Source organism: Ambystoma mexicanum, chromosome 1q (assembly GCF_040938575.1).
Source record: "Ambystoma mexicanum isolate Mex_15411 chromosome 1q, UKY_AmexF1_1, whole genome shotgun sequence".
Lineage (NCBI taxonomy): Eukaryota > Metazoa > Chordata > Amphibia > Caudata > Ambystomatidae > Ambystoma > Ambystoma mexicanum.
The window spans coordinates 1175285438-1175306395 of NC_090922.1; the positions used below are offsets into that span (position 1 = coordinate 1175285438).

The following is a 20958-nucleotide window of genomic DNA, read 5'->3' on the forward strand; positions in this document are numbered from 1 at the left end:
GGGCTACTTGTTGCAATGCATGGAATTGCACTACTTTGTGATTCAATCCTGGTTTCAGGTGTATGGGATTGGTGGCTGCCCCCAATGGGAGTATCAAATCCCCCCAGGGCGCTGCAACCAAGTTCAGTCACCGGCCCAGTCACTGGAGCACTAGCTCTTTGGGCAGAACTAGAATTCACCTCCACTCCATTGAATGTGGTACCCTGCCGCCTCTCCTGGGACCTGGGAATGCACATTTGTTGTTCTAAGTCTTTGCACTTTTTAAGGAGCCTGCGTGCTTCATTTTGCAGATAGTTGTTTTCATCACTCATTTTTTCTATTACCTCCTGCATGTCGCACCTTGGAGATCACTTTCTTTTTCAAAATTTTCTTTTTGTAAAATCTGCATTTCTGAAACAATCTCATCTTTATCCTGTCTAATGTGGTCCACTAAGGCTTTTAAGTGTACCAATTCTTGCTCACTATCCTCAAATTGTTTCTTGCTTTTGGATAACTGAGCCTTTTTGGCATACATCCAATTCTGCTCTTAACATTTCCTGATTTTTACTTGCCCCATCTAATCCAGTCTTTAACCTGTTAATTAGCTGGGTATCATTTTCCTGCATTCACAGGGACCTATTCAAAATAAACCATATTTTGGCGCATAGCCGTATTAAACAGTCTTTCTCTGCACATTTATCGGCTGCATTCAATAATCTTGTAAGGCAGACCTGAATTATGCTGCCTTCTGCAAAAATATTGTCTAGTTTTTCTTTCTGCACCTCACCCTGAATGTGGTCATGCCATTCTAAGGTACTGTTCGACGACCACGTCCCATGTCCATACAACTTTGCCTCTAAATATTGCACTAGGTCTGAGAATGTGGTTTCCCTTTGTGACATTCTGAAATTTGTTTTTAGTAACACACTGCTATTATGAAATGGGTTCCCTTTAATGTACAGATGGCAGTGTGAGACACACTTGCCACGCCCAGTAGGTGCTCTGTTATCACTTTCCCGGCCTGCAACGCACCATAAATATGTTGGGTATTTTGTGTAGATTTGGGGCCTGGCGGTATTTTCTTACCGCCAAAAATAATAATTTAGTAACGATCACTCCCTACATTCAGATTGAGCCATGTACAACAATAACACAGTGGATATGCATTATTTCAGCACACAGACCTATTTAGATGGTATGCGCGGTTGGTATGCGTGGTTGGTATGCGTGGTTGGTGGTATTTTGGTGAGCATAATTCCTTTGTTTTATTTGTGGCCCCAATATCCAGAACCCCTTAGTTTTGTTTAGATTTTTTGTGTAATCTCTAGAGAGACCTCAGGCTTGCATTTTTGGAACACCAGATTTTCATTTTTAGTGTGCCACGATGGGCAATTGCTCGCTGTGTTATCTATGGCAGCGAGCTAACATGTGGTATTTTTCACTAACTTATATACGGTAGTGAACTATGTCCTGGGTCTCTATTTTTGCTGACTCATGTACCTTCAGCAAAAGGCTATAACACACACAGTTAGTTATAATTGCTCATACTGAATGACATTGTGCACACAGCTGCAGCCAAATCTTATTTTTAGCTACCTTAAAAATGACAATTGCACTGTCTAAACATCTCCCCACATCATCAGCACTGTATTGGTAAATATAAAACACACCACCCGTCTGCTTTCAGATATTTTTGTGTATTATAAAAGTTGCATTTAAACACGATCTCACTCTTTACAGAAATAAATGAAATAGCAGAGTAACAGCATTATTTGTGATACACTGAGAAGAGAGTGGCGGAGAACAAGAATTCAATTTGCAACATTAAACACGTGGGTAAAGCACAGGAATCTCCTTTCCTACACTGACTGAATATTTCCGCACACTCAGCCCCCACACTTCAGTGAGATAATTACCAGGCTTATTCAGTATGTAACTTCTTTGGCTGGTCGCCTTCTGGGGGGGTTTCACCCAGCAAGGACAAGCATCTGCTGTCACTCAAACTGGGACTTGTTGACTGGAAATCCCAGTCTCTGCAACCAAGTTGAATCTGCTTTAGGAATCAGGCATCCCCAGCTATCAACCCAGTCCTTCTTCGAGCTGTGTCAAGATGTCTCTCCCCAGCTTCTTCCTCGAGATTATCCAAGAAAACTCTGGTTACCTCCTACCAAAGGATCCTAACCAATAAAATTCTATCATGCCCTAACCACCCTCTGCACACAATGGCTTGGCTTATACAGTTGCAACTGTAATCAAACTGATTTCCTGCTTATTAGAGGTCTTTGCTTCCTGCAGTTACTGTGGACAGAACAGCAGAGCAAAAAGAAAAAAAAAACTGAATGTGCATTTCAATAATGACTTTCACAGCCTGTCATTTTCTATTTATGTTGCACTGAAGAACACATTATTATTAGTGGGTTATGATCAGGTTAGTTGTTAATGAGGTTAGTCTATTAATTTTCAAATGTGTCTCTTGCAACATAGGCACTTCAGGTGAAAAATAGTGCGCATTTTGAATGTACAAATGTGTGCTTTTAACTGTGAAAAAAAAAATGATTTGCATTTTATATGTAAAAATCGTTTTTGACTGAATAACCTGCCCTCACTTATATGTCCATGTTACACTGGCAACACATAACTTGAAACAATTGAATCATAGCAATGCACCAAACCCATGCAGTGGTACTGCATAAAAAAAAATAAAAAAACATGCTACACATTGATCCTGTGCAGTAGTGCTGTACTCTGTGTTGTAACACGCTAAATAACCTTACAGACAGCAAGGAGTTATTTATTTACACCTCCATCCCACGTTCAAGTGCTTACAAGGTGGATAAACACATTGTGGAGTTTAGATCTCGACCATGTGTCCATCCGCAATCGTGTAAGTCAGGGGTCTGCAACCTGTGGCTCTCCAGATGTTTCGGATTTGTGCTATTTGTCTCGCTGCAATTCGCGTTTAGGTCACCGCATATGATGATATTGATGTCCTTGAATGCTTCGTATAGCTGATCTATCGTGCTCCCCATATACAGCAATTAATAATGGCGAGGTTTTTTTTGCACTTTCCTCTTTGTTTGTTGTTTTGGGCGGGCCAAGTGATCAGCGATACCAGCATCTCGTATGCTTCCTTCCATTTCTTTGGCTCATCCATGCCCCGGCCTGTTTTGACCGCTGTCAAAAGGCCCGTTGAGGGCCTTCCCAGAAGGCCTTTGACCGCCGGAGAAATCTGAACCGTGAAGCCATCAAGTGTTGGTTTGGCTGGTAGCCAGGTTTCTTGTAGGCATAATATGTCATAACGACCCAGATTTACGTCGCTTCTCTGAATAAGATGGTTATATCCTCAGGTATTCCAGGATCCCAGGCTATAAATCTCGTTAGCGGGCTGACCCTCTTTTCCTACAGGGCTCTTGCTGTTTTGGAGGACTGGCCCTTTTTGTTGCTATTTGGTGTTGTTTGCGTTTATCGTTGAGCGTAACCAGTTCCATGGACCTTGTAGTTTGCGCACCGGCGGCGTTGATTCTCTCTGTTTCCTTACTTCTGGGTGTTCTGCCGCGTCTTTATTCCCTTGTAGGTGTAGGTCCTGATGATTCTGGCTATTTTCTTTTATATGATTTTTCTTGTTTGGATTTGGTTTTTGTATGTTAGATAGTATCTGCTGATTTCCTTCATTTTTCGTTTTCTGGTTATTTAGATCTGTTAGCAGGAAGCCCATCTCTTTCAGTTCTTGATAGGCTTTTAATCCTATTTTTTTTCCTGCTATCTGCTTCAATGTGTATGTATGCTTTAGGTCTGTCTTGCCTGTGGTAGGGTTTGACTAATTTGATGTCTTCCGTCGTCAGATGTCTCAACTCCTTTGCACTGTTCATTATCTGAAGTATCTTTGGATGGTTTAACGGTGCTCTCTCCTTCGCTGCATTGCATTGTTCCAGCTTGAATAGGCCATACCATTTGGTTTTTGCCGGGACTTCGTCGGGCTGATCTGTCGATTTCTTTTTTATTATGTCTTTCTCTGCTTTTCTCTCTCTGGCACCTTGGCCAGGTGCTTGGTATTGCTTCTTCACCATTTTGTAAGGCTTGTTCCCGTCAGTGTCTTTTGTGTGGTTATGTGGGTCAGGAGTCTGTATTTTCGTTGGTGTGATTTCCGAACTTGTTTTCTCTCCTTGTCTTGGGTGATTGCCTTCAGTTTCCTCTTTTTTTTTTCCACGGTTGCCACTTCTGTTAGTTTAAAACCCATTTTCTCCATTTCTTCAAAGGCTATACCGTCAAGTTTTTCCACTGCTTTGCTTTTAACATGTAAATATGCTTTAGCTAACTTTTTTCTGTGATAGGGTTCCACCCGCTTTATGTCCTCTGTTACCATGTTCCTCAGAGATTTCGTTTTCTTCATCAAGTACATTACCGTCGAACGATTTAGGATCAGGTGGTTTTTTCCCTCTTCTTTTTGCTCAAGTTTGAAAAGGCGTATTTTGTTCTTGTTATGTTGAATCTGAGAGGTCGCCTTACTTCTCCATTTCGTCCTTGGTTTTTCTTGGGAACTCACTGGAACTGGTCTTGACTCTCTAGGCGATGTCGCTTCTTACTGTTCTTTCGTTTCTGCTCCATTTGATATAGCTTGTTCAGTCACTTGTGTTATTTTGTAACGGCTTGCTTGGTGATGATTTTCCCGTGTTTAGGGGGGGATTGTCCTCTTCTGAGCTAATTGAGATGTTCGCATGTTGAGATATATTAATTAGGGCGTTATCTAGCAGGAAATCTTCTATTGTTCGTGGTGAGCTTATGGTAATCTGGTCCGGTTTCTGTGTTTCTTTCTGCTGTACTGTTTGTTCTATGCTAGTGTGCCTAAGGTGAACGACTTCCTTTCTGACTCTGCCTGACACCATACTCGAGCCATGCAGGTGCTTACTTGGAGTTGTTTTGTCCCCTGGTTTGTAAGCACTAACGGCCTTTTTTCTTCCCTTTTTCCTCCCGCCGGCTGTGATCTTATTGCATCTTCTCCCGACCTCCTCTGGTCGACTTTGCATCATTCTAGGTTGACAATCTTTTTTTCCAGCTCTTCGATTTTCTTAGTCATAAGGTGTTTTGCACCTTTTTCCTGGTCTTCGATTTCCGTTATATAACTCTCCACGTGTGTGATCTTTGCGATTGTATTCATCAGAACCGCTGTGTTGTCTCTGATGTCTTCTTTCATTGCCTCGTATAGCTTGCAGAAAGGAGCTAGCACCACTGTCATTGCCGACATGATTGCTATCATATCAGGTTTGTCACTTGTGGTAGCTTTTTGCAAACCTACTGCGATGTCGCTGAGGCAGCGTTTTTTTGGCGTAAAGGGAATGTTCTCCATCCTTTTTTGTAGGATCTCATGGTCATGGTTTCCCCGATCAATGGATCTGTTTTGGTCTTGTTCGACTCTGTTTTGTTTCTTTGTCGACTTTTGTTTTTCGCCTGCCCGGCTCGGTTGTAAGGACTCTGTTTCCCTAGTTGTTTCTGAGGGGTTTGTTGGAGACGTTGTTGGTAGATGCGGTGAGGTCCATGCGTGCCGTTGTTCTATTGGGCCTGTTTGCCCGTTTACTGATTGCTCGGTTGTAGGGCTCTTCGGTGTCGTTGTCCTATTTCCTGCTTGCGCTGGCCCCATTAGTTTGTCTTGCCCTGGCGTATTTTGAGTTGGTAGGCTTGGCGATTTATCATTGATCGTGGTTTCGCCCTCGCTTCCCCTTGCGGTCAAGGGTACACTAGCTTGTAGGTGATTGTACGTCCAAATTGATTCTGTATGTTTCTGTTCGGAGCTCTTTGTTTGTTCGAGAGTTAGTTCCAACATTTCGGCGTCGGAGACTTCTAATTCAGCAGTTAACTTTCTTTTGTATTTTTTAGTGAAGAAAGACTGCAGTGGACGTGAGAAGAGCGGATTTGGTAAGTTTTCCTTTGATTTTCTACTTCTTTTAATGATCTTTACAATTTCGTGCTCATTTGGGGGGAGTTTCTGTTCCTCCCCTACGGTTTCTGGACCTTTTTTTACTTCTTTCCTTGTTGGTATGGTTCTTTTTTTCGGCTGTTTTTTGTTTAGCTTTCTGCGCTTTGTTTGTGTGGTTTTTCGAGCTACTACTTGGAGTTTTTCCCCAGAGTTTCTTGCCGGAACTGATTCGTTTTTGTCCTGATCCTCTGTGGCGATTTCTTCCGCCTCGCTTTGCGAGACTGTGCAGTTATTTGTTGGTTTTGATATCTGCGTTTTTTTCGGAGGGGTCGTCTTTGTGATGAGCACTTGGTTTTCCAGTGTTATAGGTAGCCTGGGGTCGCCTATGTCCAGGGCATGACATTGTGCTATTATTAAATGTCCCTTTCTGGACTGGTCTGTGCCCGTTGGTCTCGGCGCCTGGTCGTTACCTTTTTCGTTTAGCTTCTCTGTGAGCCCTAAATCTTCGGGTCTCTGCGGACTCGGCTTTTTACTGGGTTTTACTCCGTTTTCTTGTATGATGATTATCCCGGGCGTTACCTCTTGAGAGTCCTGTTCGACACCGGCTTCTGTGATGGTTTTTGCCGGCTCCAGACTATCCCGGACCTTGGCTGGGAGGTCGCCCGCCCCGCCTGCGCTCTGGCCAGCCTCGAGCGTGGGCAGTCCTCTGACCGCTCCCCCGCTCGGGGCACTCCCCTCTAGGGCAGTACACCGATCTCTGCTGGCTACGGGCGGGCACCCTCGAAACTCTGCGAACACGTTGTCGATGTTGTCGGCGGGCCTCGCCTCTCTGGCTCCCCTAGGCGTCTGAGGCGGGGTCCGGGAACTAGTAGTTGCTTGCTCCCTCTCACCGGGTAATTTTGCAGGGTCTGGGGGGAGGGTGTTGTCCATCTGGGCCGCACTGGTTTCGGCAAGGTTTGTTTTCTTTGGACCTGTCTCACCCCCTGTGTTGCGGGGTGGGATTTCCCCCGGCTTCACACTGCTTTGCTGCATTTTGTTATTCACAACCAAATTCGTCTCCTGTACTTTCTCCTCCGTACGTAGGCATTCAGGCTCAACGAGCAGATCCTCCTCGATGATTAATTTGGTTACTTTGTTACCTCTTACGGTGTTAGTGGGAGGCATGTTTGAAGCTCTGCCTGATTTCCTCCACGGTCGGACCTCAGGTTCCATGCCGGTCGTGCTCCGGGTCTGCAGCGGACTGCTGCAGACTGCTCCACTAACTCTGCTCCCGAACTCCGCTCCCCGCTCCGCAGGTTTGTTCAGGTTAATAAAGATTTGCTTCCGCAAAAGGACGTCGAAAGGCAGTGACTGCTGCAGACTGCTCCACTAACTCTGCTCCCGAACTCCGCTCCCCACTCCGCGGGTTTGTTCGGGTTAATAAAGATCTGCTTCCGCAAAAGGACGTCGAAAGGCAGTGACTGCTGCAGACTGCTCCACTAACTCTGCTCCCGAACTCCGCTCCCCGCTCCGCGGGTTTGTTCGGGTTAATAAAGATCTGCTTCCGCAAAAGGACGTCGAAAGGCAGTGACTGCTGCAGACTGCTCCACTTCCGCCTCAGAAGTGTTTTGATGTTGAACAACATGTCTGTGAAATCTTCTCACGTGTCAATTCAGTGTTTCCCTTTTTCACATAACAGATCTGCGGTGATCATTTAGGACCTTTCAAAACCACGCCACTGCCTTACTCCTCATCAAGAGTGCAAATGAGGAAATGTCCTTATTATAACGATGGCTGAAACGGAAGTGAGTTCCAAACATGTATTTATTAACATGCAAACATAAGATGCAGTCCATGGGTAATGGGGTCCCCAGCCACCCTCACTTCTCAGCTCACTCCACCAACTGCCCTCCCTTCTGTAACCTCCCAGAGACTCAACCTAGAACAGTTCTACATTAGAACTCCCCTTTACCATGCTTCATGAAGGTTGAACTATGTACAAGGACAAGGTACAAAACCGAATATAACAGTCTTTTTTTTTCAATCCCCACAACTTAAAGCCACTCCATGAGTCCAGTCTCCACCTTGTTATTAGTATGCCAAACCACAGTAAAATTTGACATACCTTCTGTTAAGACATTTTCAACCCAGAGCTTTCTGAGCACAGTATATTACTTTATGTGTGACTTTAAACCCTGTTTACAGAGGATAGCAGAGGTTTCTGCTGTGACATAATACTTTCATCATCTTTTTTCAAATCAATGATCTCACGCTGGGATCAAAAAGTAAAGTAATGAAATGTGAAACGGAATGTCACTGTTCAGAATCATGCAAAACTCTTGATGAATGCAATATAGTAGATCACTTCAATAGAACAACCTACAAGACTTGGTGTTTAATTATTCTCTTTTCTGGATGTGTTTTCCTCTAGTATAATAATAGATGGCAGCTCATTTGAAGACAATTCCGAACATTTGGAACCTTTGCTGGATTTCCTTGACGGTATATCAAGCAAGAGAAATCTCCTTTAGACTCACACTCATCTCTGGCTGTGCATTTTAGTTGCCCTACAGTACCAGGCTCACGTAAGAGTGCATACAGCCTACATTTTTCACCTGAATTTAAGTGCAAATAATCCTTTATGTACTCCGGAGTATCGGTGCACCATTACCAACGTTATTTTCTGGTGTTTTGAGGGTTTGTGGGAGGGTGTTCTATATTTTTGGACAAACATCCATCCACTCAATTGCAAGACAGACAAGGCCTTTTCCTGTTGTTCACATAATGTGTCTGATGAGAGTGTATCTGTCCATCATGGAGCTCCTGCATTTGGGGCTGGACTACCATATGGTACAACTAACAAAGCAGACAGGTTTGAATATAATTTTGTTTGTAACCAGCAGCCAATGACAATATGTTAGCGCGCAGGTAGTTGCCTTATTTTTGGCAGCCAACTACTGTTAAGAATGTCTGATTCTACATCAATTGTCGTTTCTTCAGAACATTTCTTGGGAAGCTGGGTCAAAGATGAACCAGAACCTTAATGACATCCACTATGTATCAAGAGTCCTAGGTAGTTGGTGACTTATTTTCCGCCTGTTGAAGATGTGGTTCACTGACCCTTCACAGAGGAGAAATATCATTTGCATATCAGTCTGATGGGTACAGTGAGATAAATCAAGGCTGTAGACCTTCCTCAGTGGGATACAACCCATTATTATTAAAACCATGTTTGTTCTTAGGACAGGGGCTCCCAAGCATTTGTAAATGTTGACCCTAAATTATCACGGGTATTCCAGAAGTGGACACCTTTATCGCTGTGCGTTAAAGATAATCAGCTTCACCTCAATGATGAGGCCCAACAAGCCTGAAACCTCAACCTGGGATTATTGATGGCCCTCTTTTTCAGATAAGATGTACCCAGCATGTTGGTGCTGCACTGGCCTTGTGAGTGGAGCCAGACTGATATGCACATGTGATTTCTTCTTTGTGAAGTGGCAGTGAGCTAAGACATGGTTGTAGATCCTTCTGAACGGGATACATCCCATAGAACTAGTTATTTGAGACATGTTCATTTTCATTATAGGGGCTCCCACACGCTTGTAAATCATTAAAGCATTATCCCTTTCCCTTCTTTCAGGGATTCCGGGCCACTACTCCCCGTTTCAACCCATGGAACGGGGAATTAACACCATATTATGGTCCTACACCATTCTATTTGCTGTACTTTGTGGAATTCCAAAAGACAATTAGGAGCCTTCACCGAAGTACAACATCTGTACTACTGGCATCCTCCTCTAAGAAGTCAACTGCATCTGGTCGGCCGTTTGCAGCTCAAGTAGTAACACATTGGAATGCTCTTTCCCTCAAGCTTTGGCTCATGATCCACTCTGTACATGTAGGAAATGTCTGAAAACTATTATCATTTTATTCTTTTAAACAGCAGTTGGGATTGCTCTTTGAGGGTTAGCACAATGGATCGCTTTTGGGTTATAGTTGTGTTTTATACATGAGAATCATTAATTCATTCCCTCATTCATTAATGTATTCCATTCATTCATGCATTCATTCAAATGAGCCAATATGTTTTAAAAACACATATTTCAAACATTGTTGTTTACTATTTGACTATTTCGCGACATCTATCCATGTAAACTGTGCCAGTGCATTTGATAATAAGCTCTCATTATGTGTCAAAGCTGTGGCTGGATCATGACTTTAACTTTTAAATCCCTACTACAAAAGTTCCATCCTCAGTATGGTATTTAGATTGTACATTTACAGATTTTAGAAAGGAAATACATGTTTTTTTTTTTCACTTCAGCAGTCTCCATCCCAAGAAGGACTTCCAGCCAGACTCTTCCAGTATCTGTAACGACAGGTGTTATTATTGGTCATTTTGTATGGTACTGTATCTGCCTTGGAAAGATGAAAGGCTGAGTTGCCCATGCCATGGGGTTCGAAGAGCACACGTTACCCATGTAGCTATCCACTGCTCTAGTGCTGTTATTTCTCCCCACAATCTCATGATCTGCCTTTCAATATCGAAGGGGCAGTGAAATTGACGCAAGAAATGGCTCGGTCAACTAAAGATGCTCACTGTAATTCACTGCATTGAAGAGCTGGCACTTAACCATGACAAAATTACTTTTTAATTAATACAATATTAAGGCATTCACTGATTCTTTTATGATGTACAGACTAAAAGTATTCATCTTTTTCTTTATAAAGACAATAGCATACTCTTTACAATGTTAATGATAGATGCATTTTTTTTAGATAATTCCCTGTATGACAATGCAGTGAACATAGCCTTTTGCTTATTGTATGCCAGGCATTTTTCAAGAGTGCGTCAAATATTCCCTCTTCTCTAAGAACAATTTTGTTATCCTAAATTAAGATGAAGTTAGGCATAAAATAAAACAAAATACCCGTCACAAGTGTTAAGAACAACACAAGACCTCATAGTTGTGTAAATTATAAAATGTATATGGATAGCAACAACACATTTCCTGTATACCCTCCATAAAACATTGGAATAATTTCAATGAAATATGCCACGATGAAGCCAACTTCACTATAATGAAGATTACCCCTGCTAATTGCCAGGGAGTCGTTATTCTATTAAAGACTAGGAAGCGAGCATTATTCTGCAACTTCTTATTTATTACTCTTCAGAGGTTTCAACAAAACATAAGAAAAACTGAAAAAAACGTCCTTTTTCTTCTTTATTTTTCTTATGAACTACAAGTCCCAATGTCTTTGTAGTCTTATTAGGGTCAGCCCAGTCCATGACCCACTTCCTGATCCTGAACTCCTCCTCTCTTTGACTGCTCTGAACTGCATATCTTGTAACTGTCCAACCTTGCCCAATCCAACCAGGCAAACTATTCCAACTGTCGCAAGCTTCCAACTTGCTGCGTTCCAACAGTAAACTTCTGACCATTCAAGCTCTGCGGTCCACAACCCCTCGACCTTCAGTTATTCTTCCAGTCTTCCCCAAAGGGTCATGCAAGCAACAAATATTAGGGTAGGTTCTTCGTACTCATCAAAAATGTACATCACCTGATATACAGTACAAGTAGACTGGGTGGGAAATTAATGCTCACCTCCTAGTCTTTAATAGAATTAAGACTGCCTGCGCAATTAGCAGGGGCAATCTTCATTCTATGTCAAGAGTGGAGGCTAGCATTATGCTTGTTCAAAATTTCCCTAATACAGCTGTAGCTAAACCTTCAATGGGCTTAAAATAAAACTCCTTGAAAGTGGTATCACTTGCCCAATCAGCTGCTTGCAAAATATCACACAATGTTGCACCTGCTGTGAATGCTCTGGATGCCATTGCTCCTCTCACAGAATATGCTCCATACTCATTCAATTTGATGCCTGCAAGTTGCATCAACTCTCACACCCACCTGGCTATGGTGGCTGTCACTAGAGCTTGAAATGGTTTCCTGCGCGCTATCAACAATTGTGTATTACCTGCTGGTCTAAACTCTGCCGTTCTAGTCTCGTATTCTTTAATACATCTAGCTATGCACCACTTCGTATTGTTAGGGAAATAGGGATAATGCACTGAGGTGGACCCTGTCTTTGTCCTCCGAACTATGGAAAAGGTCACTCCTTCTGACCATAGCATTTCCTGTGCACATCTAGGGCTTTGACATCTGCCACTCGCTTACAGGACACCAAGCATGATAGCATGGCCAACTTGCATGACAATTGCTTCAGCGACAGATATCTGTCCATTGGCCAGCGTGCCAATAGTCTCACCACTACCGTAACGTCCCACAATTGCTTGTATCTCGGCTCCGGGGGTGCTTTATAGCAAGCTCCTTTTATGAGTATGGCCACTGCTGGGTGTTCCCCTGCTGGCACTCCATCAATTGGGAGATGTCTTGCAGAGATCGCTGACCTATACACTCCTATGGGCCTGAATGCTTTCCCATCCTGCAAAAGGTGAGCCAGGAAATTAAATATCGTTACTATAGGGACGGAAATGGGATGAAAATGTCTCCCTTTGCACCAGGTTAACCAACTGGCCCAAGCCGCGTCGTAGCTCCTCCTTGTGGAAGATGAGCTCTGCAGCTTGTTTCGAAATGCCTGGCAGCTGCCAGCATCTCCTGATAGCCTGCATGCGAGCAGTGGGAGAGTCACTCTCACTCTCAGAGGGAGGACTCACGGTATGTGTACTGACAGTTCCATCAATGTCGGGACCCACACCTGTGATCTCCATACCGGAGCTATCAGAATCAACTCCACCTTCTGCCGTCGGCATCTCGCCAGCACTCTGCTCAACATTATGAACGGAGGAAAGACATAATACAGATCTCCTGACCATACCTGCAGGAAAGCGTTTGTGTCTTGGTCAGAAGGGTGCAGCCTCCAGCTGAAATAAGTAGGCATCTGTGTGTTGAGACAGTATAAGAATAGGTCAGTGTTCACTGTACCCCATAGCTCGTTTAGTCACTGAAATCATTTTATGTTCAGCCTCCAATTGCTACAGTTTGTCAGATAACGAGAGGTCCAGTCAGCTACTACATTGAGCGTCCCTGGAAGATACTCCGCCCTAACCGACGTCCATGACTGAAAGCAAAAATGCCAAAAATCCTTCGCTAGCTCTGCTTGCAATTTGGACCTCCTTCCCCCAGGTGATTTATGTAGCTGACCGCTGATATGTTGTCCATCTTGAGAAAGACACAGCAGCTCACTCTCCCTTTTGTGAATGCTTTGATAGCAAAGGAACCTGCTAGGAGTTCCAAACAGTTTATGTGGAGGCAAAGTTAACCTTCGCTCCATTTCCCTCTGGTCTCCAGAGCTCCGCATCTCGCACCCCAGCGTCCTCAGCTGGCATCCAATTCAATAATTAAATCCTGTTGAACTCCGAATATGGCACGTCCATTCCAGGCAGCCATATTTTTTAACCACCATTCTAGCTCTGTGATGGACTTGATCTAAGGGAATTATCTGATGATAATTCAGACTTTGCTGTAGGTGTCTGATCTTTAATCTCTGCAAGGCACAGTAGCGTAGTGGCCCTGGAAAAAGTGCCTGGATCGATGCTGCTAGCATCCTCACTATCCTTGCTAGAGCTCTGATAGATATTCTCTGCTGTCAAAGACAGTCTCTGATCTCTTTCTTGATATCCTTTATTTTCCACGCTGGCAGCTGTAGTGTCGCCTTCTGGGTATCTAGAACGAAACCCAGGAAGTCTAACCTCTGTGCAGGGGTAGTGTCTGACTTCTCTATGTTCACTAGGAATCCCAGAGATGTCAGAAGATTCCGCACCCACTCAGTCTGATATAGTAGTGTGGTTTGATCCTCCGCTAGAAGGAGTAGGTCGTCCAGATATATAATAATTTGGATCCCCCTCTGCCGGATCGCTGCTGCTACTGGTCTCATAAGTTTGGTAAAAGCCCAAGGCGCTTAGGCTAGCCTGAAGGGCATTGTTTTGAATTGCCACAATAGGCCGTTCCAGCCAAAAGCTAGGTAATCACTGAATTCCGCTTGCTCTGACACTATGAGGTACGCATCTTTCAGATCTATTCGCGTAAACCAGTCTTTCTCTCTTAAGTTGTCCCTCAGTTGGTGTATTCCCTCCATCTTGAAGTGGCGGTATACGATCAAACTGTTCAGCTCCTTCAGGTTTAAAACTGGCTGCACCTTCTCTTTTCTGTGAACCAGAAACATAGAACTCACAAACTTGGGGGTCGCTCTGTACCTTTCTATGGCTCCTTTCAGCTCTAGCTGGCAAAGCTTGTGATGTAAACCTCCTTTGCTCCTCTTGCGCTAACTGTCATTCCCTGGCCAGTTCTCTTGCACTGGCTTCTGTATAAATTCCAGCATCCACCAACAAGCTCCCCAGAACTTCTTTGAAGCTGGAGACGAGGTCTAGTGTTTGTTCCTCCTCTCTCCACTCAAATTCCGACATGTTAATGAGTGCTGTGTGCCTTATACCTTTGTCACAGGTGTCGTGTGCACGCCCACTGCTGTGTTAGATTTTGATGCTTAAGACTTCAATAAGACTTCTTGTCTTGTGTGTAGTGAGAGGCTCTTTTAGTCTTCACCCTCTTACATATATATTTATATATATTTATATATATATACATATATATAAATATATCTATCTATATATATTTATATATATATATAATATATATATATATATATATATATATATATATATATATATATGTACGTGGATAGCACCTCTCTTTACACTTATGAACCTTGTGGGCTTTCTTGAGTAGTTTCACAGCCGTGTAGGTTTCGTAACGCTGCTTGTCGGAATCAATCCGACTTTCTTGTTTTCTACGAGCAGCTGTGCGCTCGGCTGGATCCGGAGCTTGTGCTCCATTTCGATTCTCTTGGCTGGTCAGCTGCTTTGTAATATGAGCTGCTAATTTATCGATCTGAAATTAGAGTGTTACAATATTTTCACCGCCAGACCCAGCTTCTTATTCCTCTCGCTGTCGCACATACAATGCGGCTACGTGACGCAGTGGGACTCTGCCTCTCTGCTCTCACTCCACCCTCACAAGGGTGGGGGCTGTGGTTCTCCTGCCAGCTGCGAGGGAGGGGGAGCCCCCGGGTGTGCCAGGAATATGACACAGGACTATTTTCCCTCTCGCCCGTGTTCCGCTCTTATGAATAGGAACAATCTGTTCCTATGCTGCGCCGTAACCAGCGCTTCGATCTATCAATTACAATTGTAATACGACCGCTGTGGCTCGCTGTTTCTACCTAGTCCGCGCTTACCTCGGGAACATACTATCTGTCCCTTGTCATTCTCGCAATAATACTGCTTTCCTGGTTGTCAACTCAACTAGTCACATTATTCGCCGAAGGAGTATTAAAACATGTATTTAGTCACATCATATGGCATAGACGATAAAGTGTACTTATCTGCTTGAAGAGAAGGAGGAGTAGTTCAGGAACAGGAAGTGGGTAATGGACTGGGCTGACCCTAATAGGACTACAAAGACAGTGGGATTTGTAGTTCATATGAAAAGTAAAGAAGAAAAAAGGAAGCTTTTGTTTAGTTTTGTTGAAACTGCTGAAGATTAATATATAAGAAGTAGAAGCATAATGCTCACCTCCAGTCTTGACATAGAATCTGTTTGAAATTTCACACCATTCACTATAGTCCTTAAAATGAAATGGATTTGAAAAAGTAAATATATGGGCCTCCACTAAACTGATTATGTTATGCATGTATCTTTATCTTTCCATCAGTCGCTAATTGATTGTGAGGAGTTTGCTTAATCAAGCATACTCTTTATTTGCCTCGAGCCTTAAGTTATACAATAGCGCCCTTTATAATGTTGGACGCTACAACAACGCAAATTACAGATTGTTGTGAAATCTGTCATATCCGGCTAATCACTTGGGACAGAATGATCAAAGTACACAGGCTGCTCCAGGCACTATTACAATACATACATGTGCCTTCTGAGTGTCCTTGCAATGTTCTTCATGATGCTGAGTAGCTTTGATACTAAAGCAGTTATGGACTTGTGTATGCACTGACATTGTTAGTCAGGGACTCCTTCAGGTGGGCTTCTATCTTTATATGCACCCATCATCGGTGGTGTCCAACATTAGGTTCCTTGGTCCCTCCTTTTCCACGACACAACCCCAGTGTTAGGGGAGGGAGGTACAGAGCTTGATATCCCATAAATTTGTTTTGATAAATAATAGTAGACATGCAATCAGGTTCCCTCAATTGCTTGGGCTTTCCCCATATCAAGCTGGGAATGGGCCTAGATCAAGATAGTGGGAAACATTCTATATTACATAAGGGGCCTGGTGTCTGCTTTGTAAAATAAATGTGTGACCCCTGCAACGCAAACAAAAACATAAGATGCACCCTGTGAGGCCCCTCCATTTCAATGAAAGATATCATTCTTTTTTGAGCCCAGTGATTGCAAACCAACAATAGACCTTTACAAAACACTTAATATGGTGTAATTTTCAGCGTGGGTGCGCTCTACATAGAAATCAATTGTGGTTGTATCCAGGCAATATTTCCTTTTCTGTCTGTCAGATGCTTCTAACACAGTCTGAATCAAACTACCAGTTAAATCAGCTAAAAGCTGTTCACTGTATTATCCAAGCCAAACATGGCAATAATCCTATCTTAACCCATTTTTAGTCAGCTTTGGTGTACCATCTGACGTACTTATGAGGACTCCTAGTTAATCCCTTTATTCATTTTAAGTGAATTGATTGTGCTGCATGTATGTGTTTATGTAGATAATAAACACTGCTAGAAAGGGTTTGTTGATTCTCAATAACTGCATGAACAATCTTTACAAGCTGCCTATAGTAGAGAAAATCAAATTCTTGACTTGAATCTCGGTTAGTTAGTTCAGTGAGGATTTAATAGCAGCTCTGTAGGTGAGCAAAGACATAAACCTCAATGAGGAGACAGGTAACCCTAGTCATCCAAGTCCACTCATGCCATCTCCACAAGATACTGAAGCAGAAGGGGATTCATTGTTCAATTAAGGCGCTCACTTTCTTATCACTAGTAATTTGTAGAGGAGTTACTTAATGCAAATCGCTACCCCTGTCAATGTTAGCAAGATTTATGTAAATGTATGCTGATGCAGCAGACATCTAGCATGGAAAATAATACTGCTTCACTGAGCCAAGGTTTGAATCTCCATTCTAACAGCAAGCCTGTTGCATTGAAAATAATGCCTGCTTTTGCTACACGCCAAGAACTCATGCATCCAGGACATATGGATGACCAACTGTGCCAAACCTGTGCAGCAGAAACTAATCTGATAAGGAGTTCTAATTTTTCTTAGAAGTAAAACAGTTTTTTCCACCACACAGAGATAATATCGCTGTACCATGCACACATTCCTCTCACAGAGCACATACCACAAATTCTACAAGAGTTGCAATGGATTCTGTCATGTTACATGCTAAATTCAATCCACTCTGCTCTGCACATAGCGCCTTTCATGGCAAAAGACCACATGTTTAACTACAATGTTTAAGAACTTGGCTTTGCATAATCCCTTGAAGCAGTGCGCATCCAGTTATTTAAAAAAAAACATATAGCAGTTGCCCTTTCACCATCCTAGAAGCCATTCTTTGAACAACCTCACTCATACCCTTAAAGCGACTCAAGACCATTTCTATTGTGGGCAGGCTTTGAAAAGTTATATTCCTCCCCCTAGCTAAACTAAGCCAGGTGCATAATTTCGAGGTCACCAGGGGTATCAGCTGCTACCGCTGATTGTTACGCTCACCTGGTCTCTGCGGGGACATTGGGTCATGGTTGCAGCCCTCTCTGGAACTGGCTCTCCTGTGTCAGGCTTCTTCCCCTGCTCCTGTGTGGTGGACTGCGCTGGTTGTTGATACTGCCCCTATGAGAATACGAGAGGCTGTGAGAATGCTGTGATGTGGCTTTGGTTTCCCTCGAATCCTTCGTCCCAGAATGTGGTGAGCATGCGTTTACCCATATAGCTTCACCTGTTTATGAGGGTGAGCTCTCCGTCCTGCTTCACAACTGCAGGGGCACCTTAGATAGACCTAGTTTCTTCACTGTTCCATGTGCATGGAAGCCCAGACCGGCTGTGGCTGATCCACGTCAAAGGTAAGTGTTCTTCAACAATGATTATTGTCCGTATTCTTTTGCGATGTCTTTTTTCCGTGATTATTATCTTTTGTAATCTCTTTCCTTCTCCCCAGTAGGTGATGAGAGGCCCAGTGGAGTCACAGTGTTGGAAGCGAGCCCCAATGGAGATCTGAGGAGTTCACAATGTCCCAAATAGATGGTAAGTTTGGTTCTAAGGTCAAGCACGAGGATTGTGTTGCGCGCGACCATAGCGTAATGTCTTTATGTTGTTTCTAACTTTAGTTGTCCTTTTCTCTTGCAGGGATGGCCAGGGATGGCCAGGCGAAGTCAGACGGGAAGCAGCTATCCGAAGATCTGCCAGCGGGTGATGTATGGCTGGATCCGCGAGGATGCTGGCCGAAATGAGCTCCCAAGTAAGTATTGGAAGCCCGGAACAGGTAAGGATGCGCTCCGACTGCAGTGACTGCTGGAATCAGATAAGATGCGCTGCAGGCAATGGTATTGCTGGAATCAGGTAAGATGCACTTCAGGCGATGATATTGCTGGAGTCAGGTAAGATGCGCGTCGGCGATGGTATTGGTGGAATCAGGTAAGATGCGCTTCAGGTGATGGTATTACTGGAATCAGGTAAGAAGCGCTTCAGGCGGCAGTGAGCGTTACGCTGCTATAAGCAGACTAACGTGAAGCGATTGCATGCCGGCAGGGCAGGCTCAAATAGCCTGGTTCGAACCATGCCCCTTTGCTCTGCCTTGTGGTCCCACCATGCCACTCCCAGAAGATGCTGCCTGTGCAGCCCAATGTATTCCTACGGCCACGCCCGACCTGGATGCACGTGGATGCTGCAGAGGAGTAAATAATACGTGCACCAGAATAAAAGTGTGCAGACTTTCTCATGAGCCTGGTGCCAACTGGACCCTTTATGAGATGGAGCTTGTGGTCCTTGCTCTGTGGTCCTGCAAGTTGTGTCGGAAGCAGCTGATACACTGGTTGAGACTGGCATCAGTGCGACTTGACACATCGATGAAAGGACATTAGAGGGTACCTTACTCTAAATGTTCAAAAACACTCGCCTGATGACTGTATCTGGGGGAAGCCCTGGGGAAGAAGCCTGTGTGGAGAAAATTTCGGCCAGCGGGAGCTGGGAGTGGGGATTCACTTCAGTCTGGTAGTCTGGTAGGCTAACCAAAAGGCGTCCCATTCTCCCACTGAGTTAATTTTATAGGACCAGCAGGTGCAACTGAGGGTGATCCACTTACGATCCTTTGTGTTGCATGGGTGTGAGGCGGGGAGTGGCTAACGGACATAAGACATTTAATGGAGCCGGCCCAAAGGTTTTTCCTGATGCCGAGGACCAGACTCCAATCTAAATCACAGATGAGTACTGTGAACATTACGCTTAAAGTTTCACCTAAATCCTGCAACTCCCCAAGTTGCAGCTATCCTTGTTACCGGGACTTGACAAGAGTCGGACCAAAGGTGGAATCAAAGGTGTGGGAGTGGGGCAGCCATTAAAAGATACCCGGACTTGGTTACAGGATGCTTCTGGCGGAACTGAGAGCCTAGGGCTATCGGATGCTCTGAAGGGGAAATGTACCCCTATATCAACTAACCTTCTTTCATCTATGAATCTCCCTTGACCCTTAAACTCTGTCCATGATGCTACCAAAAAGAGTACTAACAAGCACGATGGCCTCCCCTCAAGTGCAACGCCAGGTCGGACCAGGCGGATGCTGAGCTTTTGCAAAGCCAAGACATCACTAATTTGACCCAGAGGCATGTCATTTCTCTAGTTCACGAATTGCTGTACACTGGATCCCTCAATGCCGAATCTTCACAGGCACGGGAGGAAACCAGTTATCTACCATCTACCTCCATTCTTGTCCCAATCACTTTTCCTGGACGTTCGACCGAGGCGGCCATGAAGAGAAGTCCAATCCTGGGCCAGTGTCCATTTCCTTATAGTCATTGAAAGAAGAGGCGAGAACCCAGACAGATCGGAGGGAAGATAAAAATACCCTACCAAACTCGGCGACACCAAAACAACAGTTGAGCTTCCTTGACACTGGCCCCACTGAGATGCCCATTGCCCCACTTGAGGGTGAGGCCTTTCACTCTTCAAATTGGATCCCTCAATGCTGAATCTTCACAGGCACGGGAGGAAACCAGTTATCTACCATCTGCCTCCAACTGGGGTACCAGAATATCTGTACTCGGCCGCATGAGGCGAGAACAGGGATTTTTCCTCTTTGGATTTATTGACTAAAGACGTAAGACACCCCCATACCTGAATTTTTGATCAGTATAGGCGCAGAGTTATCTAGCACCACTGCAGGATCTAGTCCATCGTTGACACGCGTCTCCATTATTTCACGTGGAGATTGAGGTTTGATGACATCCTCCACCTTTTGACATTTTGGAGTGATTGCAACAGAACCATCCTTCTCCTGAAGAAGGTCGCTTATATTTACTGGCTTGAATTAGGGGCCTATTGTGATGACGGAATCATATGTTGAGTTACAGCAAATAAGCAATATGCTATTTGTTTCTGTATTAACACTCACTGTAATCACCAAGAGGTGTTGAAATTTATGTTAATATATTGGTTCAAGGTGGTTTTAGTACCACAAGTGTGGAATATTGACATGTATAGTGAGATTGTGAATGGATGATGGAATAAATGGTGGTGTTTAAATGTGGATGTTGAGAACAATAAATATTTGTGTAAATTACTTATAAATAAATATGTATTTTTTTGACAAGACTTGGTATTGTTTAAATGTGTACATATGCTCTGATCTCATTTCGCCCAGGTTCATTTTTGTTGTTCCATTATATTTAGCCTGTAGAACCTGTGGCAGTAAGGCAATCCCTATTTCGAAACTTTGATTTTGAAACATACACGCATTATGCGACTCTTGGATAACATTCCCTTGTTAAGATTCCTCAAAAATGAGGATATCTTGATAGTTGATTTTCCTAGCGAACATTCGACTGA

The 20958-nt window shown here is 43.8% G+C and overlaps 1 protein-coding gene across 1 annotated transcript in view; it reads left to right on the forward strand.

Moving 5' to 3' along the window:
- The window catches only part of NEGR1 (neuronal growth regulator 1), a 2727005-nt gene that overhangs the window by 1764856 nt on the left and 941191 nt on the right, over window positions 1-20958 (forward strand). The gene's annotated exons all lie outside the window — the stretch shown is intronic.